Raw genomic sequence first — 21,813 nt, forward strand, 5'->3', positions numbered from 1 at the left:
TGGGATTCTGGCCTGATGCAACAGAGTTCTTCTTATGTTCTTAATGGTGCATGACTCCATTTCAGCAGTGGGATCAGGAATGGTCAAATTCGGGAAGGGTGAGACCCAGAGCGGAATGAACCAGAAGAACAGTCAAGGAAGGAGAATGAAGGAATTCCACTCAGCCCTGGCAAGGAGCTTAGTGTTCTCCATGCCATCATGAAGCAGCTAGTTGCTCTTCCAAACTTCACTTTGTTTTTGACCGGAAATAGATAGTATAACCAAACAGAGCTCAAAAAGGGTTAATAAAGAAAGCAAAGAGCACCATCTCAGGCAGAGCTGAGACAAGGGGCAACTCTTCCTCAAGAAGGAATCTGCCTCTATTCATTTCTGCTGACCAAACGGAGACACCCTGATTCTGAGTCATCATGAAATGGTCTGTCCTGCTAGCTGTAATGATCCTGGTTTGTGCTACAAGAATTTTGGGTAACGAGGAGAACCACATTGAGGACCAGGCTGACGTCCTAGATAATGTGAGTAGAATTAACACTAAAAGCAGTGGGTGGGAGAAGGTCTTGACACTTGGAAGCTACCACCATGTCTTGAGTAATGGTGCTTTCTGTGGAGGCTGGTCCAAGAGGGCAACTAGGGCTTAGCCCTACCAAGAGAAATGCCCAGCATTTATTTATTTTTAACTGCATTCAAACTCCGACCCCCCTCAAAAGGTATTCGAGGGGCAGAAAACAAAGGATATGGAGAGAGGGAAGAAGAAAGGGAAGGAGGTATAATTAAAATGTGACACCAGGAGGGAGCAGTGCGAACATTGACCAGCAGCAGGTGGGTGAAACCGTGTTTTGGAAAATAGAGTTGCTGAGTATCACTTACATATAATGGAAATAAACCAAGGCAAAAAATGTTTTAACTAACAGGTAACGTTGTGGAATGACATATCTAAGATTGTTCTACTAGGGGGAAAAATGTTAAATAGGTCAGTGTAGATCCATCCTTGGATACTTTTCTGTTCCGCCTTCCTCTCTCTGGCCACTCAGCTCTCAGCAACACTCAGCAGTATCATTCGAACAGGATTGCTATTGTCATGAATCTCTAGACAGAAAAAAACTTTAATATTTATTTTACCAGGGCAATGTCAAGTACGTCTTCAAGCGCAAGGCGGTCCCTTTCAAAACCAAGGTCAAGAGGTCATTCATGGGCCTACTCATGGGAGTTACTGTTGTTGACGGTGTGTTGCCTGATATACCTGACGAGGCCATTCAGGGTGAGGACCTAGACAACCTTACTGGAGAAGTTAGAAGAAGTAACACTATATGCGCTCTCTCTCTCTCTCTCTCTCTCTCTCTCTCTCTCTCTCTCTCTCTGTTTGTGTGTGATCTTATTTTTATTTTATCAGGGCAAATGGCCATTATCCAGCCAAACTATTTGGGTTAAACGGGTTTACTTCCTCATTGGCCAGGCAGCTCTTCTGAGCATGCTCAACGCTCTAAGGCCACACCTGTACACCGTTAGCTATCCTATGGGTATGACTATCAGTGAATACAACCCAACAGACAATCTCTGAGTAGGAATAGCAAGAGACACATATGGCTTCACATGTTTCACCCCCGTGTATTATTTTTTGGAACTCCCAATAAATCATCCATGGTCCTGGCGAAAATCAGTTTGGCTTCTTCAAATAAATTTTGAGATCTCTTGCTTGGGCTTTTTCAGGGGTGACTCTCCCCCACCCCCCTATGTGGAATGCTCTCCCCCAGGGAGGCATGTCTAACATAATCTTTACCTGTTTTTTTGGTGCCAGGCAAAGACGTTTGTCTTTTAAAGGGTGGCGCTGTGACCTGTTTCAGTGGGGAAGGATCTCAGAAGCTGTATTTTTAGTTTACATTGGATCTTCCAGATTGCTTTTAATGTACGGCACTATGGGTCACCCTGTGAGAAAAGCAAATAACACATGGTGGTGATGGTTAAATTTATTCATTGCTTGTTAGAGATCTCCAAGTGACTTGCTACATGTCTGCATTGCAGGAGCTTAGACTAGATGACCCATTGTGTCCCAACTGAATGGTTCTCTATGACTCCATGAACATTGTAACAGCATATGATTAAGGGGTGGGGGTGCCCATTTCATTTGTTGGACCCATGGCCATGGGTAAGAAGCTCCAGAGCCAATCACCCTTCCTCTACACAGATGAGTTCTGCAAGGGCAAAAGATCAGAGGAAGGGAGCTGACTGGCAGTGCCACCTCTTGGGTCTGTTGTAATTAAGAAGCTGGCAGGTGAGGTGAAGGTTGATTGAGGTTATGGGGCACTGTGCCTCATTCGTCCTGAGGCTTTAGCCCATTCCTGCCCATGGCATTGGATACAGCCCAAGGAAAACAATGAACAGTCCCCCCCCCCATCTACTACACTGACCTTCCCTAGGTAAATCTAAAAGCAGTTCAGGGCAAGGAGGCCACTGACAGGCAAGTCAGTGTAGGGAGGGCTTGAAAGCCACTACTGCAGCAATGAGGCCTTAATCTCTTTTCTTTCTACAAATAGAGTATTTTGATTTTTGATTACGAACCGTACCTCATTCGTCTACCCGATGCCAAAGTTCAGTGAAGCCACGTAAGACGACGAGCCTGTGCAGCAAAGCAGTCCTCATTGCGGATGTTCCTCCTCAGCACCACAAACCCAGAATGTAGAATCCCAGATTGAGCGAAAGATAAGTTCCTTTGGACCCCAACCCACCAATATATCTGAGGAGCATGATACTTATAAATTCGGTTCAGCTCCAGGTTTCTTTTGAGGGAGAGGTGGGCAGTAGTTCTTCATTTCACACTCAAATCCACACAGGAAACTGCAAATAATGAAGCATTCTTTGTTTTAATTTCTGTTGTGCAACCAATGATCAAAGTATTGATTAATTACCACAACAGTAGGAAAGGTTTTTCATAACTTTGATGTTTTCATTTCTTTTCCTCCTTGGCAATCTTTGCTATAACTGCATATAACACAAGTGTAATGCAAGTAATAAAACATGCTTTGTTTTAATTTCTAAAGTATAAGCAATCAATTGTGGCAAGAGAAGAAAACTTTAAATAACTTCAATTGTTGTTTTATTTTTACATAATTAATAAAGAGGGCATTGCATCGCACATCGCTCTTTTGTCTATTTTTCCTTTAGTGTGTCATTTCTGTAAATTTTAATGCCCCCAGGAGAGGAGAGGGGAATATTTACAGAGGAAAAAAGTTGATAATGCTTAAATCACAATTAAACTAAAAGGTGAAACAGGACAATTTGAAACTTGTATTCCTGGGGGTGAGCAGAGCCTCACCAGGTCCCCTCTGAAACCCAGAGACAGACTTTGGATTCTGAAGGGACCACAGCCATGGAAATTTGCTACCCACCTCATAAAGAAATAAATATGTAACATCAGCAAAACAAATAAAAAGCATGATAAATCAGGTCACTAAGTTTCCCTGAACCTTCGAAGCGCTTTTAATAAAACACAACTTATTTCAGTTCTCCTCCAGGATTTTTACTCACAATTTAGCCAGATGTGCAAGGATATCACAATCTAATGATCCCTGGCATGCAAACCGTCTGATAAGCAGTAATGAGTCTCCGTCAGCTTTTTGTACATTTAATTACAAGAAAGACACATCCAGGGCTTCCCACCTCCTCTCAGCGAAGGAGTTGCTCAGCCTAAATCAGAATCCCACCCGCAACAGGAAGGATGCCAGAACCCTGCTTTTCTCCTCCTTCCCTTCCACAGTTCTCTGAGCCTCACCCATCTCCCTGTGCCAGGACTGATTGGTTGGCCTATCTCTTCCCCAGGAAACACAGACTCCGGCTTATTTGATGGTTGCCTGGCAACGCTTTGGCCGGCTTCCAACTCTTCCACTCCTTGTGAACTAACGGCTTCTTCCCTGGGAAGGAGGGCTGTCCTGTCTGGAATCTAACAGTTCTTCATCATATGCCAAGTCAACCTCTTGTTCACTCAGCTCAAATTCTGAGTCTGAACCTTCTACTGCACCCTGGAGGGCCAAGTTCCTAACACACAAGATACTCTAGGATTGATCAAGCAGATGTTTTAAAATATAATATATATCATCATTAACAACAACAACCTTTATTACGGTCCAGAGACCCAACAATTCATACAGCCTACCTCCAGGTTAAACAAGCATTTTGTTCAGAATATAAGGATCATTGGTTCTTGCAACCACCGATAAAAACTTTGCCACTGCTAATGTTCTAGCATTTGTCCGGTCTTCCAATAGGAACCCGACATAGTGAGCCTCTGATTTTCCCGGGAAAGGTACTAGAAAGGGTAATATCAGTTCAGCCCTGGCTTGCTCATATTTTGCACAGTACAACAAAATATGTTTTATGGAATCGATGTCTTGAGCACATGAGCAAAGTCTGTCCTGGTAGGGAACTCCTCTCAACTTGCCATCCAACACTGCAGAAGGAAAGACGTTTAGTTTACACAGCTGAATATGAAGCAAACAGAGAATATCAAGTCTGCATAAAACATTTCTCCTCCCCTCATAACAGAACAGGAGAGCAGGAGCATTAGCACCATATATACGGTAATCATACATAAATGAAAGACACACAAAAAAATACGCACAGGTCCTGCTATGTGAATGTTCAATACACAAACCATCTGGGATAGCTCAGTCCATGAGACTCTTAACCCAAGGATCATGGCTTCAAGCCTCACCTTAGGCAAAAAAATCCCTGCATTTCAGGGGGTTGGACTTGGACTAGAAGACTGACATGGTTCCTTCCAACTCTACAATTCTATAATTCTAGGAACCTTAAGTCACCCATACACAAAGGGTTTCTACCCTAATGTCACAATAGAAATGCCTGATTCAGATATCCGAACATACCCATCAGCGAGCAGCTGTTCAGCACCTGTTGTCAGGGATGTGGATCAACCCAGCTCAGGGGAACAGGCAGACTCAGAAATTGAGTCAAGTGATTGAGAGACTGGCTCTGCAAACAAAAGCTGGCTGGATGTGTTTTTGTAAATAAAAGTACCATAAAACTGCCAGAGAGTCATTAATTCTAATCCAGGCTTGCTTTCCTGCCTGAGATCATTACAGCTTGGTCAGTCTCCAACTCCTCACATCAAAGGATGGGAAAGGAGGCAAAGATGTCTGAGGAGCAACACGCTGGAACCTGGAACACACAGAGATGCAACTAGTGAGCTACAGGTACTATTTCAACAGAATTCAGTACTAAAGACTCAAATTGACCAGTTAGCAGGGGTGTTAAATCAACAATGGCTAGAACTGTTGGAAGAAAAAGATAGAAGAACCACCAGATCACCTATTGGGCCCCCCTCCAAGTTTTCAAGGGGGAACTCTGAATACCTAGTGTTCAAAACCAGTTTGAAATGGTTTCTGGAGCTGAGAGAGAGAGAATTCCAGAGTGAAAGTGAAAAGGTGTTTTTCGTGGTCAGTTTGCTGGAAGGGGAGGCCAAGCGCTAGGTGACTCCTCTCCTTGTTGATGGACATCAGGGCTTGTCAGATCTGGACTCATTCTTGAAACTAATGGATGCTATTTTCCAGAACCCACAGTGAGACGCCACCACATCCCAACAATTACTGAGTCTAAAGCAAGGGTGTAAAACCATGATGCAGTACACCATGGAATTTAATACGTTATCTCAACAATTGGAATGGGGGAGAGAAGGCACACAAGACGTTATATCGAGCCAGGCTGAACGGGGACCTAATCGAAAAGCTAGCCAGGATGCCCCCGCCCTTCTTCCTTGGAAAGTCTGATACAGACATCACTACAATTGGATCAATGAGCGATTGAAAGCAAGGCAGAGAGGAGCAGGCTGGGCAAGCAGTCATTCAAGATGGCCGACATTCCTTTAAAAACAAATAAAAAAATATTAAGTACAAATTAGAAAACATACATATTTACAACAAAAGAAAATACAAAAGAAAAAGAAAATACATATAACCAAAAAATTAATAATAATTAGAGAATACTTTGTCTCTTTTCATATTACAGTTATTTATACCTCTATAAAATGCTATTCACAATAAAGGAGTGAAATGAAAGGTAAGATATCAGAAAAAAGAAGAACAAAAAAAATATAAAGAAGTAAAAGAAAAAGATCATAAGTGAAAATTTTTAAAAGTAGATAAGTATTCACTATACATAGCCGTTTCCCATCTATATTTATATTTGATTGTATAATTTCATCTTATCCTTATCTACCTTAAATAAAATGTTTTTTAAAAGACTTCCACCGTTTGCCTCACGCGTTTTTAATAATCTGTTCGTCAGATCCTCTGTTCTTCATATTTTCCCTTTGGATTTCCTTTTTATATATATATATAAGATATTTATTAAGATTTTTTATAATATTACAATAAAATAAAAAAAGAAAAAACAGAATAACAACAATACAGAATAAAGAAACTTTTTAAGAAAAAAAACACACATACATTTTCAATTACTTATTTTCTTTTAACTTGTTTCCCGGACCTCCTCATACCTCCCTTTTTTGTATTCCACCCCAATTTGTTAGTTCAGCAATGGATTTCCTTGATGTCTCACTTTGTATTTTTTATATTACACACAAGATTATTCTAAACACAAGCAGATTTTTGTCGTCGAGCCCTGGTTTTGTAAATAATCATTTAAGAACTCCCATTGCTTCATAACCATAGTTTTGGATTTTCTCCTTATTATAGCCGTCAGTTTTGCTAGTTCCAGGTACTCACAAGTTTCCCCAACCATTCTCTTTTTGTTGGGATGCTGTCCTCTTTGACGGCCGACATTCCTGACATCCCTGTGCAGAGGTTTGGCAGTATGCCCAGAGAGGACCTGGGGGAGGAACTCATGCAATTTGACTCAGTGGGAGGCAGACTCCAGACAGTTCCATCTGAGAGAGAGCGGAGGGGAAGAGAGAGGCTGTGCTTCATCTGTGGCAAAGCAAATCACATAGTGAGGCAGTGCTCCAGCAGAGTGGTGTTGGGTTCACTTTCAGGAGCAAGCGTGGGGGAGAAGCCTGACCCTAAGGAGAAGCAGGTGGGAAAGGAAAGTTCCCAGTCCCTCTAGGAGGCCCAGGACTGGGAGTAAAGTTAGCCAAAGGGTCTCAACTGGGTCCAGTGATTCCGCCCCGCCAGGCACCCGCCACTTAAACGGACTTTGCAAGGGGGGTAAGGAAAAGAGTGCATGAAAATCCAAAGCCTGGGAGCAGAGGAAGAAAGCCTCTTAAAGTGGCAGGCAGCTCTTTAGAACGCCAGGGGTGTGAGTGTGAAGAGCGACTTAAATACGCCCGGGATGTTGTAAGAAGGTGCCCTCTAATTCATTTTTTTTAAAAGATATTTATTGAAGTACAAAAGTACAAAAGTACAAAAGTACAAAAGTACAAAAAACATAAATTTACAAAATGTAAAAAGGTCATATAAAAAGAAAGAAATACAAAAAAAAACATAGAAAAATACATGAAAAAGAAAAAAGAAGAATAAAAATACAAAACACAGAAGACAAATACCTAAAAAAGAATTAAAAACAAATCCATTTTTTGTAACTTTAAACTCATTATCTTATTTCCTTGGCCTCCTCACACCTCCCCTTTTTGTATTCCCATTTAAGTAATCAAATCAGCAAATCCTTACCCTCTTTCATTTGTCTTAACTCTGTATCTTAACATATTATAACTCTATATTTTCATCCATTATCAATTCAATTTTGCATATTCTTGTTAACTTTGTTGCTAATGCCACTTATTTTCAATCCAACATCATTTTAACATTCATTAATTTTACAGTATTTCTGAAGATAGTCTTTAAATTTCTTCCAGTCTTCTTCCACCAACTCTTCTCCCAGGTCTCGGATTCTGCCAGTCATTTCCGCTAATTCCATATAGTCCATCACCTTCATCTGCCACTCTTCCAGGGTGGGTAAATCTTGTGTCTTCCAATACTTTGCAATGAGTATTCTTGCTGCTGTTGTTGCATACATGAAGAAAGTTCTATCCTTCTTTGGCACCAATTGGCCGACTATGCCCAGGAGAAAGGCCTCTGGTTTCTTCAGGAAGGTATATTTAAATACCTTTTTCATTTCATTATAGATCATCTCCCAGAAAGCCTTAATCTTTGGGCACGTCCACCAAAGGTGAAAGAATGTACCTTCATTTTCTTTACATTTCCAACATTTGTTATCGGGCAAATGATATATTTTTGCAAGCTTGACTGGTGTCATGTACCACCTGTATATCATTTTCATAATATTCTCTCTTAAGGCATTACATGCCGTAAATTTCATACCTGTGGTCCATAACTGTTCCCAGTCAGCCAACATAATGTTATGTCTGACATCTTGTGCCCATTTAATCATAGCAGATTTCACCGTTTCATCCTGAGTGTTCCATTTCAACAGCAAGTTATACATTCTTGAAAGTATCTTAGTTTTGGGATCTAACAATTCTGTTTCCAATTTTGATTTTTCCACCTGGAAGCCAATTTTTTTGTCCAAATTATAGGCCTCTCTTATTTGATAATAATGAAGCCAGTCTCGCACTTTATCTTTTAATTTCTCAAAACTCTGCAATTTCAATTTATCTCCTTCTTGTTCCAGTATTTCCCAATATTTCGGCCATTTGGCCTCCATACTGAGCTTTTTCTGAGCCTTCGCTTCCACTGGTGACAACCACCTTGGGGTTTTATTTTCCAGTAAGTCTTTGTATCTTATCCAGACATTGAACAATGCTTTCCTGACAATATGGTTTTTAAATGCTTTATGTGCTTTAACCTTGTCGTACCACAAATATGCATGCCACCCAAAAACATTGTTAAAACCTTCTAGGTCCAAAATGTCCGTGTTCTCAAGAAGCAGCCAGTCTTTCAACCAGCAGAATGCTGCTGATTCATAGTAAAGTTTAAGGTCTGGCAGGGCAAATCCGCCTCTTTCTTTTGCATCAGTTAATATTTTGAATTTTATTCTGGGCTTCTTGCCCTGCCAGACAAATCTACAAATATCTCTCTGCCACTTCTTGAAACAGTCCATCTTGTACAAAATTTGCAATGATTGAAATAAAAATAACATTTTTGGCAATACATTCATCTTTATAGCTGCAATTCGACCCAACAAGGAAAGCTTCAAATTTGACCATATTTCTAAGTCTTTTTTCACTTCTGTCCAGCATTTCTCATAGTTATCTTTAAATAAGTTTAAGTTCTTAGCAGTCATATTAACCCCCAAATATTTTACTTTCTTAGCTAATGTTAAACCAGTCTCCTTCTGAAACCTCTCTTTCTCAATTGGTGTTAAATTTTTCTCAAGAACTTTAGTTTTTGACTTGTTCAGTTTAAATCCTGCCACATGACCAAATTCTTGAATCAGTTCTAATACTCTTTTCGTACTAGATTCTGGCTCCTGTAACGTCAAAACTAGGTCATCTGCAAAAGCCTTCAATTTGTATTGTTTGGCTCCGACCTGAATACCTTTAATCAGATGGTCCCTTCTAATCATATTTAACAAAACCTCCAGGACCAAAATAAAAAGCAATGGGGAAATTGGGCAGCCTTGTCGTGTCCCTTTCTCTATCTTAAATTCCTCTGTCATCACATTATTGACTATTAGCTTAGCCTTTTGTTCTGAATAAATTGCACTTATACCATTTTCAAACCCTTGGCCCACCCCCATTCCCTGAAGATTTTTCTTCATAAAATTCCAAGAAATATTATCAAAAGCTTTTTCCGCATCTATAAAAATTAAAACTGCTTTGGTATTGATGTTCACTTGCAGCTTCTCCAAAATATTAATTATATTCCTCGTATTGTCAGACAAATGTCTACCTGGGAGAAAGCCGGCTTGATCTTTATGTATCTCATCGCTTCTCGGCCTTTTGGCTAAGATCAAGTGTAGGATCTTTATGTATCTCTTCAACTAATACCTTTTTTAATCTATTAGCCAAAATATCAGCAAAAATTTTGTAATCCACATTAAGCAGGGATATGGGGCGGTAGTTCTTAAGTTGTGTCTTTTCAGACTCAGTTTTCGGTATAAGTGTAATGTAAGCTTCCTTCCACGACTCTGGCGCCTTTTTCCCCTCCAGAATTTCATTGCAGACCTCCTTTAGTGGCTGAATTAACCAGTCTTTCAAAGATCTATAGTATTTGGAGGTTAGACCATCCAGCCCTGGAGGTTTACCCAGCTGCATGTTCTGAATGGCACCTTCGACCTCCTGTTCTGTAATTTTGTGATTCAACATTATCCTGTTTTCTTGAGAGATTTTTTGTAATCCATTTGTTCTTAAAAATTGGTCTAAATCAGTCTCTTTCTGTGGCCCTTGTGTATATAATTGTTTAAAATATCTCTGGAAGCACTTTCTAATCTCCAATGGATTCTGTATGTTTTTTTCCTTCCACATCCAAATTTGTGATGGTGTTTAATTTTTGTCTTTTTTTCATCTGCCAGGCTAGCAGTTTCCCGCATTTATTAGCCGATTCAAATGTCTTTTGTCTCATCTGCTTAATTTTCCATTCTACTTCCTGATTTATCATTTTCATGTATTGTACTTGATATAGCTTTATTTCTCTCAGAATCTCTTGCGACTTTGGTTTCGCTCTTAATTTCTTCTCTCCTTTTATTTTTTCCAAGATTTTATCTTTTTTCTCATTTTGAGTTCTCTTCTTTATTGCATTCTGTTGAATCAGAAACCCTCTCATTGAGATAAATTTGGTATTCAAATTTATCTCAAAATAATCTCTCAAGATTTTTTGGGCCTTCTTGGTAACCTCTTGATCTCTAAATAAGGTGTCATTCATCCTCCATCTGAAGGAACCAATTGGTGTTAGTTTCATCTCCATCTTCACTGCATTATGGTCGGAGCAAGTTTTTGGGCAAATTTCCACTTTTCGAGTCTTAGGTGCCAGTCCTCTAGTTATCCATATTTGTTCAATTCTTGTCCATGTCATATTGGCTTCAGAGAAGAATGTTCCCTCTCTTCCAAGGGGGTTCTTGGTTCTCCAAATGTCAATCAAGTCCATATTGTCAGTCAGTTCAAAAAAGGTTTTTGGTAGTCTGCCATCTTTAGTTACAACTTGTCTCTGCGACTTATCCATGTTTGTAGATACCACTCCATTCATATCTCCCATCAAGATAATGTTATAGTCCATGTAGTCAAGCAATGTCTCATGCAATTTCCTGAAGAATTCAGATTTCCTCTCATTTGGTGCATAAACTCCTACAATCAAAAATTTTTCTCCTTGTGATTGAATCTCAATTGCCACCAATCTTCCTTGTTCATCTTTAAAAACAAATTTCGGTGATAGGCTCTCTTTGGCATAAATAACAACTCCTCTCTTTTTAACCTTGTCCGATGAAATAAACTCTTGACCCAATCTTTTATTAATCAGTACTTTCCTGTGAAGCCTTATCACATGAGTTTCCTGTAAACAAATTAAGTCCAATTGTTCCTTTTTCAATAAATGAAAGACTTTCTTCCTCTTCTCCGGGGAATTAAATCCATGGATATTCCAACTTAATAATTGCAGAGACATGATGTAGTTATTCTATTTTCCTCCAACTGCTCCCAAAAGTTCTTCTTGTTCTGACGGTGGTATCACTTTTTTTTGTTTGTCCAGTCCCAAAGGTGGTGGTGCTATGTCTAGTACTCCTGATCTTAAAGCTCTTAGCTCTTCTAGTACTTCTTTTTGTAGGTCTTCTTCGTGGTCTCTCAAAATTTTTTCCTTATCTTCCAATGATCTTATTTTGAACTTTTTCCCTTTAAAGGTAAAAGATAGTCCCTGGGGGAATTCCCACCTGAAAACAATTCTGTTTCTTCTCAGTAGGGCCACCAGATCTCTGTAGTTGGTTCTAAGATTCAATAGATGTTTCGGTACATCCTTAAAAATCTCCACTCTTGAGTCGTTAATCTCCAAAGTCTTCTGGAAGTGCGCACTCAGTATTTTATCTCTCTCTTCTTTCATTCGGAGGGTAACCAAACAGTCTCTCACCCTGTTTTTTCTTCCTCCTCTTCCAAGTCTGAACACACTTACTATCTTAAAGTCTTTCTCCAACTCCAAATTCCAAAATTTTCCAAATTCCTGCGTAAGATAGTCACTTAGGTTATCTTTTTCAAGTTCTGGTACTGCCCTGATCCTCAGATTGGTCTGTTTCTCCCTCAGTTCAATCATAGACAGAAGTGACTGATGATCCCCAATCTGTTTACGCATAGGTTTTATTTCTTCCTCTACAGCCACTGCTTTTTCTTTTGCTTCCTCAGCTATTTTTCGATTAGACGCAGATTCTTCCAGCAGTTTTTCAATAGATTCTGTATTGGAATTCACCTTCTGTCCCAAATTATCTATTATAGTTGATTGTTCCGTAACTTGTTTGCTTAGGCCTTCCAATTTTTCAAAAATTTTATTTAACACAGAAGTAAAATCCCCTTCTGATGCCATTCCTTTTGACTCAACTTGTGCAAAATCTTCCCCCTGTGTCACAGGAGGGCCGGGGACAGATGGTCTGCGTTGCTGGGAAACTATACTGGGCTGCTGCACTCTGGCCTTGCCCGATCTTGTTGTCTTATCCGTCATCACACTTTTGTCTATGAGTCAAGGTCGTTCCCACGGTCAAATCTTGCCGTGGAAAATCCCCAAAGTCCAGAGTGGAAAAATCCCCCAGCTGGGTGTACAACTTCAATGTTCCTCTAGGGGGACACTGTAGCAGTCATTCAATTTACAATAAAAAATCTTTTCCATCTTTCTTAAGTCCCCTCAAAAAAAATGCAAGCAACAGTTTCAAGTCCAGAGAGGACCTTCAACAAGTATCTCCTTTGCAGAGTTAACCATTAAAAAGTTACAATGTCTATAAATAGTGCAACTCTTGGATTTAGAGCTTTAAAAGCACCGCTCTCCAGGTCTTAGCTTTGAAGCGTCTTTGCTTTGATCTGTGTACAGAAACGGAAGGCGGACTTCCTGTTTACGCCTTCCCGCTTCAGTGCCAAATTAATCCCTTTTTTCTTCCTTTAGTCCCAATTTCTTAAGCTTCACCTACTCACGGGTAGTTGTTTAGCAGCCGAATTGTCACAGGAAAAAGGCGCCCTCTAATTCACTCTAAGAAGGACGTTGCTCTCTAAGCTCACCAAATGCTGCCCAATCCCTGCTCGATACAGAGGCGATTAGAAAGCAACGATGAGGGGTAGAGCACCAAAGGGGGGGCGGATACCGCAGCTCAGAAGCCCCTGTTTCCACCCAAGAGAAGGCTGTGAATGAGGACGCGAGGATCACTCACAGCCCCACTGAAACAGTGCAAAGCCACAATGCTGAATAAATAAACTATGTCACTCAACTCTGCCTGCTCCCCCGCAGAAAACCACAAACCTTGACAATGTCCTGCAAACACCTACCATCCACTGCTTCACTTGCGCGCACACACGCAGCCCCCCAACTCCCACGCTACAAGAGAAACCTTTTGCAATCAGCGCGGCAATGCATGCTCTTGCCATCTTTATTGCCCTTTTTTATAATATTTTTTATTAATTTTTAACATACTAAAATTTTAGACATACCGCACAAATTATTTTACATATATCCTTATTTGGACTTCCTTCACCATCTCTGATAGCCTTCCGTCTTAATTATTTCTCCTGCAGTTCTTAACATAATATTGCCTTTACATTTTCTAACAAATTATTTCTTCCTTTCGATTTTTACAATATTTCATAATTACTCCTCACAGAGCACCTACCACCCACTGCTTCACTTGCACACATACACGCAGCCCCCCAACTCCCACGCTACAAGAGTAACCTTTTGCAATCAGCGCAGCAATGTACGATCTTGCCATCTTTATTGCCCTTGAGGGAGCAGCGCCCGGAGATCCTGATGCAAGGGCTGGAGCCGCGTGGAGGGAGGCGAGGAGCAGGTGATTAAGCAGCAGCAGGAGCTGAAACGACTGAGAGATGCGTGGTGTGAGGCTGAAAGGGAAGCCTCGGATTTGTGCCAAGGCTTAAATCAGCCCCGGCCACGCCCCCAAGCGACCTGATTGGCTGCCTGGCAATGTGGCATGGCTGGGGTCTCCACCACGTGAGATGCTGTCCCACCCCCATGCTGTGAAGGGAGTCTAGGCAGCCTGTCCGCAACCCAGCCCCACCCAGAAGTGGAGCAGATTTCCTGGACTCACATTGCTTGCCGTGCTACTGTTCCCAGACGAGAGTAGGATGCAGTTTAGAGCCCTCATAGATTCAGGGGCTTCTACCGACTTTATAGATCAGGACTTTGTAGAGGAATACGGTCTACAAACACAGAGACTGGCGCCACCCCTCAAGTGCAAACCATAGATGGGAGGCCTCTGGTGTCAGGGACAGTTTCATTTTTTTTTAAAAAAATTAATTTTTATTAACAAACCAATCAAATCACATTAGTTCCAAATTACAAAACCAAATTTTAAATTTTTTTTGTTGGGGGTACCCATGCTTCGAGCTCAGAAAGGGTCCAATCCTCTCATATTTCTGCTGCTTTGATGTTCACAGTTCTGTCCATTCATCTCTTTGTTGTTTTCCTTTACAAATCATCTTTCAATTTTCTTGTTGTTATCGTATTTTTTCCCTTTCTTTATAACCTCTGAAAGTCTCCACAAGTGAGTTGAAATGAACGTTGTTGTAATTCTGTGTAGATTTTCACATTAATCCAAAAGTCGTATTCACATGGCAGGTGCCATTACAGCATTTCCATAAAATACAGTCTCAGCGTCTGCTCATTAACTTTCTCAGACCTGTTGCTCCGACATCAATCTTTTTCAGGGGAGTTCTGCCAGATCAAACGCAGAGTCAAATATGATAACAAAGCCATGGCTTCCTCCCCCTCTTGACCGTCAATCCTGCAACAGAGCCTGTCTTGTCCTGGCGATTTGCTTTTAGAACTACGTCATCCCAAAAGCCTTCCATTTCCTTTCTAGATCTTCCACAAAGCAAAGCCTTTAGTTAATGAATTTATTTCCACATAGTTCATTATTCCGTCTCACTTGTTATCGGTCATTGCAACGATTCTTCTTGGGGGGGGGGGTTGTTAGGTAATCACATAGAGAAAAAAAAGAAAAGTTTTCCCCCCCTTTCTGCCCCATTCCGACATACCGACATCTTTGATGTTGATATAATTTCTTGTTCAGTCCAACCCGTCACTCAGCATCACAGAGGTTGTTTCAGTTAGCAATCAATACTCCCTTTATTCACTCGAAACATATGCATTTGCTGTTCTCTAATTATTTATCTTGAGCTCCTGCAACCAGGTCGCGCGATCAGAAATAGTGTCCGGAAGAGCGAAAAACACACACAAGGGCTTTACGTCTAGTGCCCTCACCCCCTCCTTCTTTCAAACTCGGGGGTGATTTATGTGCATCCGCAGACGAGGCAGTGTTTTCCCATTCCCCCTGGGAAAACTCGGGAGGCTAATTACTCCCATATTAGCCTCTTAATTACCTCGTGTGTGCCGGAGAGATGGTACTGTCGGCCATCTTCCAATGCGCCCCTAGCGGCCCCCCTGGTGTCAGGGACAGTCTCACATGCAAGTGTGCCACTGGTTTTGGAAGTGCCTGGCCACAGGGAACAAGCCACATTTCACATCACGAAATTAGCCACCTACCCTCTTGTGTTGGGAATGACGTGGTTATCCAAACATGATCCAGTGATGGCCTGGGGGCAGCGATCCATAAAAATTGCTTCAGCTTATTGCCACCTGCATTGTTTATGTATTGAGGGCCCAGTAGTGGCGGCTGCAAGGGGGCGGAGGCATTGGGACCCCTAACTGGAGAGGAAGGGCAGTTGCCTCCCCAGTACAAGCTCTACCAGGATGTTCTCTCTGAGAAGGATGCAGACTGGTTGTCCCCCACCCCCAGGCCTTATGACTATAAAATAGACCTCCTGCCAGGGGCTCAGATGCGCACAAGTCCACTCTATTCTATCTCTGAGACAGAGCTGGTTGCTTTGAAGGAGTTTCTAGAGAGGAATCTGGCATGGACCTTCATCAGGCCATCCAAGGTGCCTGGAGGCTCCCCTGTGCTCTTTGTGAAGAAAAGGGGGACCTCTGAATTTAGACTTTGTGTTGATTACAGAAAGATAAACAGCATAATGGAGCCAAACTGCTACCCCTTACCATGCACTGGGGATTTGCTGGAGAGTCTGAGGTCTGTGGAGATTTTCACAAAGCGGGATTTAAGGGGGGCTTACAACTTGATACGTGTGAGAGAGGCAGATGAGCGGAAGACAACATTTTGCATCAGGTATGGCAGCTTTGAATACTTGGTCTTGCCTTTTTGGTTGGAGTCAGGGACAGTGACTTTCCAAGCATTCATCAACCACGTTTTAGGTGGGTTGGTGGACCAGTTTGTGATCAGTTACTTGGATGACTTGCTGATCTACTCTGAGAGCATGGAGCATCACATGCGGCAAGTGACGGAGGTGCAACAGATGCTGAGAGAGCTCTATGTGAAGTTGGATACATGCCAATTCCATGTCACAGAAGTAGAGTTCCCGGGGTGCCGCATAACGCCAGAGGAAAAGCACGTGGATCCAGCCACAGTGCAGAGTGTGGTGTCATGGCAGGACCCCCAAACTAAGAAGTACTTGAAGAGGTTTTGGGGGTTCATGAACTACTACCGCAAGTTTATGTCAGGCTACTCCAGGCTCACAGCTCCTCTCTCAGATTGCTTGAGAAGGAAAAGGCCTTCCTCTGGACAGTAGAGGCCCAGCAGGCATTCAAACAAGGAGCTGCTTGCTATCAGAGACTCATTTGAAGTGTGGAGACATTTTTGACAGGGTGCACAACACCAAGTAGAAGTATGCACTGATCACCGAAATCTAGAGTATTGGGAAACAGTGAGATGCCTCAATCAAAGGCAGATTCGGTGGGCAAAGTTCTTTGCCAGATTTGACTTTAGAGTACAGTATGTGGCCGGCAGTCAGAATCAGAGGGTGGATGCCATTTCCAGGAAGCTGGAGTATCAGGAAAAAGAGTCAGCATATCCTGAAGCTGCAGCAACTGCAGTTAGCAGCTGGCTCTGTAGCATAGACCCCTGAATTCCAACAGAAGACAGCAGAGAATGAATGCATTGGGATTTTCTCCATATGTAATAATGGAAATCACTGGGCAGTGTCAGGCTGGAGCCAGCAAGCGAGCAACAGCAGCTGCCAGACTTGGACGGCAGCCCAGGGGACAAAGAGAGGTTTGTTAAGGGAAGATCAGAGCAGTGAAGAGGGAGGAATTCACAGCTCAGAGAAACACAGGACTTAGCAGACAATAGCTTGTCTGAGTCAGTTTGCAAACCCCTCAGCGTGCAAGAATGCAGAAGAGGAGGGCTACAAGAAAAGGGGAAATTGACATCACAGAAGCGACGGAAGAGATTCGTTTTCAAGCGTTGTTTCCGGAGGAAGAGGAAAAACGCTGAGGATTTAATTGAGTCATCATCAGGGTAGCCATAAGTCACGCCGGCAGAGAGCTCCAGACGAGTGGCATGCTTTTTCCGGAATAAAACCAACTTTTAATTGACTGTACGTGTACACATCTTGCTGCCACTACAGGCAGCTTGACTTATGAACCATTTCTTAGGAGCAGATTCCATTCGCATAGTAGGACTTGCATGTACAAGTAAAGAAATAGAAGCTGGACCTTTGCAGAAGACTAGGAGAGGATGATGGAAGCCAAATTGTCTTCGTGGTTTCCAACAGAGATTCTTATCTAGGTGATTCAGAAGTCTTTTCCAAGACTGCAATGTTCCTAATGTTCTTATACTGTGCTTACAAGAATAGATTGTTCAAGAGTTCCCATTGCTGTACTACTGTTTGCCTGACAGCTGCCAATAAAAATGCCAGAAGTTCCTTAGAATGGAAGCCCTTGTCTGAGCCCTGAAATAAAGGTAGTATTGCTTGATCTAATAGATACCTAATTATCATGTTGCACTGCTATATCAAAGCATCATTGTAAGGCCAAGGACAGAATAGCAAATAAGGAGCTGTCCTCTTAAATTAAGATATATAATACATAAGTCCCTCCATTGTTTCAAATCCAGGATTGTGATGCAGCACAACAAATCTTCCAATGGCAATGGCTGTCTTAAATTTTTACCATATATAAGAAGACCTAATTGCCTCCATTGTGTCAGTATGTCCAGGGAACAAATATGCCTCTTAAATCCTATGTCAGACAGTGTATCCTTGCCAGAGGTAAAACTTAATTTGCAGTCTTATCCACATACTCATTGAACTCGATGTGAGTGTGGATTTTGTGTAGCTAAGCACAGGACTGCAGGATGTGTTTCAGGGGCTGTGTGTCTAGGCATTCAGGCTATGCTATCAGATCCTTCAAGGGTCCCAATTTAATCAGGACTTCTTCAATTGGCAGAAGCTGCTCCAGCTTCTGATCCCAATCCGGGATGCCCTGATTTTCCCAGAGGCCACTCTAAGCTGTGCTGCATCTCAAAATGCGTCACAGGCTGGAGCGATCTGGGAAAGGAAGAGGTCAGCAGCAGGTAAGGGGCAAGCGACGGAGATGGGGGGTGGACGGTGCCCCAAATTTTTTCACGAAATGTTGGAGGGTGTGCACTAACAGCAACCAAGAAATAAGTCAATGGATCCAATATACATTCCTTTGGGGTCCTTTTTCCAATGCGCACATTCATATTTGTGAGATGGATGATGGAGAAGAAAATGACTGGGGAGCTGTGCATTAGGCAATTCTGACATGGATATAAGAAATGGTGAACTTCAGGAAGCATAGGACACAGAATGGAATGAAGAAGAGAAACAGTCAAGAAAGAGAACAGAAGACCACACAGCCTTGGCAAGGTGCACCCTGTTCTCCACGACAGCACAAGATGACTAATTGCCTTCCCCAATGGCACTTGGCCATAGTCCAGAAGGAGGTTGCATCACCCAACAGAGCTGAAGAAGGGCTATATAAAGAAAGCAGAGAGCACCATCCTGGGCACAGCAGAGACCAAAGGCAACTCTTCCTCGCCTCTATTCTTTTGTGGAGGACACTCCAATTCTGACGCACCATGAAGTCATGTCTCATCCTGCTAGCTGCAATGCTGCTGGTTTCGACGCTGAGTGGTTCAGATGGTGAAGATAAACTGGGCCGCGTAGTAAGTAATGTTAAATGTTTGTGGGTGTCTGTATGTGGGATGGTATGTGGGTGTGAATTGGCTCCTTGCTGTATATGGCAAAGATGTGTTCTGTTGCTTGTTCTAAAACGAAACAAATGGGTTGTGAGTAGAAGATGAGAGCCTGGGTTGTTTCCAATGGTGGTCCTCCTCAGAGCAGACCCATTGAAATGAATGGGCACAACTAACAGGCCCAGGGGGGAAACACCCCCAATTGAGCATGAGTTGAACTTTGTACAAAGTTCTGAAGCAAAAAGGGGGGCGGGGGGGGGGGAGAAAATGCATTGTGTCTGATGTTGGTCCTACACATAAGAACATATGAAGAACCAATGACCCATCTGGTCTAGCATCCTGTTCTTCCCATAAAGCAGGAGCCAAACACAAGAGCAGTCTCCTCTCCTGCAGTTTCCATCAATTGGGTTAGGGCTGCCATATTCCCAAAAGTGAAAGTTGCCATATGGGTTTTCCCAGACATTTTTCCAATTTGGTGAAAACCCGCCCAGATGTCATTTTGACAGTCTGATCCCCAGGAAAACATGGACATATGGCAGTCCTAACTTGGATGCATTTCTGTCTCTGACTGTGGAAGCAGAGCAGAGTCATCCTAAATAGTACCCATCAGAGGAGACCCACTGCAGTTAATGAGCATGGTTAACATGTTCCTTCTTCCATGTGACATCCTGTCAAGAGGTCCATCCCACACAATGTCAGAATCAGGCCAGCACCCTCCAATTGGCAGGCGTCTCCTCTATTGTCATTTCTGTGCCCGCTACAGATGTTCTACTTTTGACAAACCTTCTAAAAGCTTTGTCTCTCTTGGATTTTTCATTGCTTTCATGGGTGTGTTATTGCTCTTTTAAAACTGCTGTTATATTTCGTAATTGTGTCTGTGTGTTTCGTAGTTGTTTGTGTGTTTTTTAAATGATTTTATATATGGATTCATTTTTCAAAAACAGTTTTAGTGTATGTATCTGTTATATACAGTATATGGTCTTATACTTCAAGCCACTTTGGGATGCCTCACGGGAACTGAGTCGTTAATAATAATAGTAGCAACAATGAAGAAACAACAACCCACCTTTTCCCAGATTTCTCCTCCTGTGTTAATCTTCCCAATCCAATGCTAAAGAGGGTTGAGGGGATGACACATCAATATGGGAAGGGTCCGAGAAGCAGCTGCTCCAAATGCTAAGTCTTACCTGCCTCTTTTTTCCTACAGGTCAGGAATAACTTGAAAAACATTGATGCAGAAGATCCCAATTTATTCAAGAATAATAGAAAACCACTACGTTTCGTGCCAAAAGAGCGAAGAGCGTTGCCAGTGAAGTAAAGAAGTCCTCATGTCTGGACGGGTGTGGACATTCCTCCTTGGCCTCTCGACCTCTCAACCCAAATCGCAGACTCCCAAATTGGAGGTGGACCAGAGATCAACTTCCCCTTCACTGGATTGCCCACTGTCTAAACCACGGTTGCGGCACTCTATACCTCTCTCCTTCTCTCTTGGGATTCTTATGGGCCTTGCTCTTCCCCCGCAGTTTGATTGCTTTTGCCTGACTAAATGTTTTCCTTGAATCGTGATCATGCCTCTTGCTCACCCAGTGGGTGGTTGTGGAAACTGTCAGAAATGTAGCAGCAGAGATCATTCAGTGTGTTATTTAAGGGTTAATTCTGTTATGAGTAAAGTCAGCTAACCAAAAAGGTGGTGGTGAAGGTATTGCATTCCTTAGGCCAGCCTATCTAGACAAATAGATACTGATGTGTTTGATTCTCTTTTAATGTTAATCCTAATTGTTTTAAAATGTTTTTAATTCTTTTAAACTGCTTTTTAATGATTATATAAATTTGTAACCCCCTTAAAGGTTTTACTACAATCAAGAGGGATATACATTTTGTTAAACTAAAAATGGAAACAAACCAGATATGATCTCCATGGAGGTAGCACATGGTCTGCTTGGCTGCATAGTTCTAAGGGAGGTTTTCCACTGTATGTTTGGTTGCGTGTCTCGCTGCCCTGTGCAAGTCCTGTCTTAAATTATATGCTGCTTTTGTTCTGTTTGCTCAGTAAATTAGGAAACGTTATTTCCTGTTTGCAGAGTTTTAATTAATGGTGTGCCAAAACCCACCATCTGATTTCTAGAACCTGTTTCTTCCCCTGAGAAAGAGACCTCAGTTTTCCTGCACATGAGAAATTCTTTAGAATTAATTCATAAAGACTTCATTTTTATGAACAACAGCACACCAGGGGTGGGAAGATGTTCACTTTTGGAGAAGCCACAAGATGCCTTCATAAGAAAACCCCACCTGGGTTTGTTTTAATAGCCAATAGATTGGTATCTGTCCTGAGGGTGGCAGGTAGTGCTGTGGTCTAAATCACTGAGCCTCTTCGGCTTGCTAAACAGAAGTTTGGCTGTTTGAATCTGTGTGACAGGGTGAACACCTGTTGCTCTGTCCCAACTTCTGCGAACCTAGCAGTTTGAAAGCATACCAGCAAGAGTAGATAAATAGGTACAGCTGTGTCAGGAAGGTAAATGGCATTTCTGTGTGTTCTGACACTCGTCACCGTGTCCCGTTGCACCAGAAGCTGGTTAGTCATGCTGGCCACAAGTGGTGTGTCTGCCCACCTGTCAATCAACTTATATCAGGAGGTCATCAACTGATGGTTGGAGTGTCAAAGCCCTGCATTGGAGCTCTTTTACA

General features: G+C 42.1%; 3 long non-coding RNA genes across 3 annotated transcripts in view; 1 reads left to right on the top strand and 2 right to left on the bottom strand.

The window, feature by feature from the left end:
* Nucleotides 1-21,813, bottom strand: part of LOC310769571 — a 57,555-nt gene that overhangs the window by 32,492 nt on the left and 3,250 nt on the right. The gene's annotated exons all lie outside the window — the stretch shown is intronic.
* On the bottom strand, nucleotides 1,785-4,035 carry LOC310769597. Its single transcript, XR_014551719.1, has 3 exons — nucleotides 3,764-4,035; nucleotides 2,559-2,829; nucleotides 1,785-1,920 (listed from the first exon to the last, which is right to left on the bottom strand). It is a non-coding gene; the product is annotated as an uncharacterized lncRNA (long non-coding RNA).
* Nucleotides 18,075-21,195, top strand: LOC310769610. Its single transcript, XR_014551736.1, has 2 exons — nucleotides 18,075-19,098; nucleotides 20,336-21,195. It is a non-coding gene; the product is annotated as an uncharacterized lncRNA (long non-coding RNA).

The sequence above is a fragment of the Podarcis filfolensis genome, assembly GCF_964270895.1.
Source record: "Podarcis filfolensis genome assembly, chromosome: 8".
NCBI classification, from domain to species: domain Eukaryota; kingdom Metazoa; phylum Chordata; class Lepidosauria; order Squamata; family Lacertidae; genus Podarcis; species Podarcis filfolensis.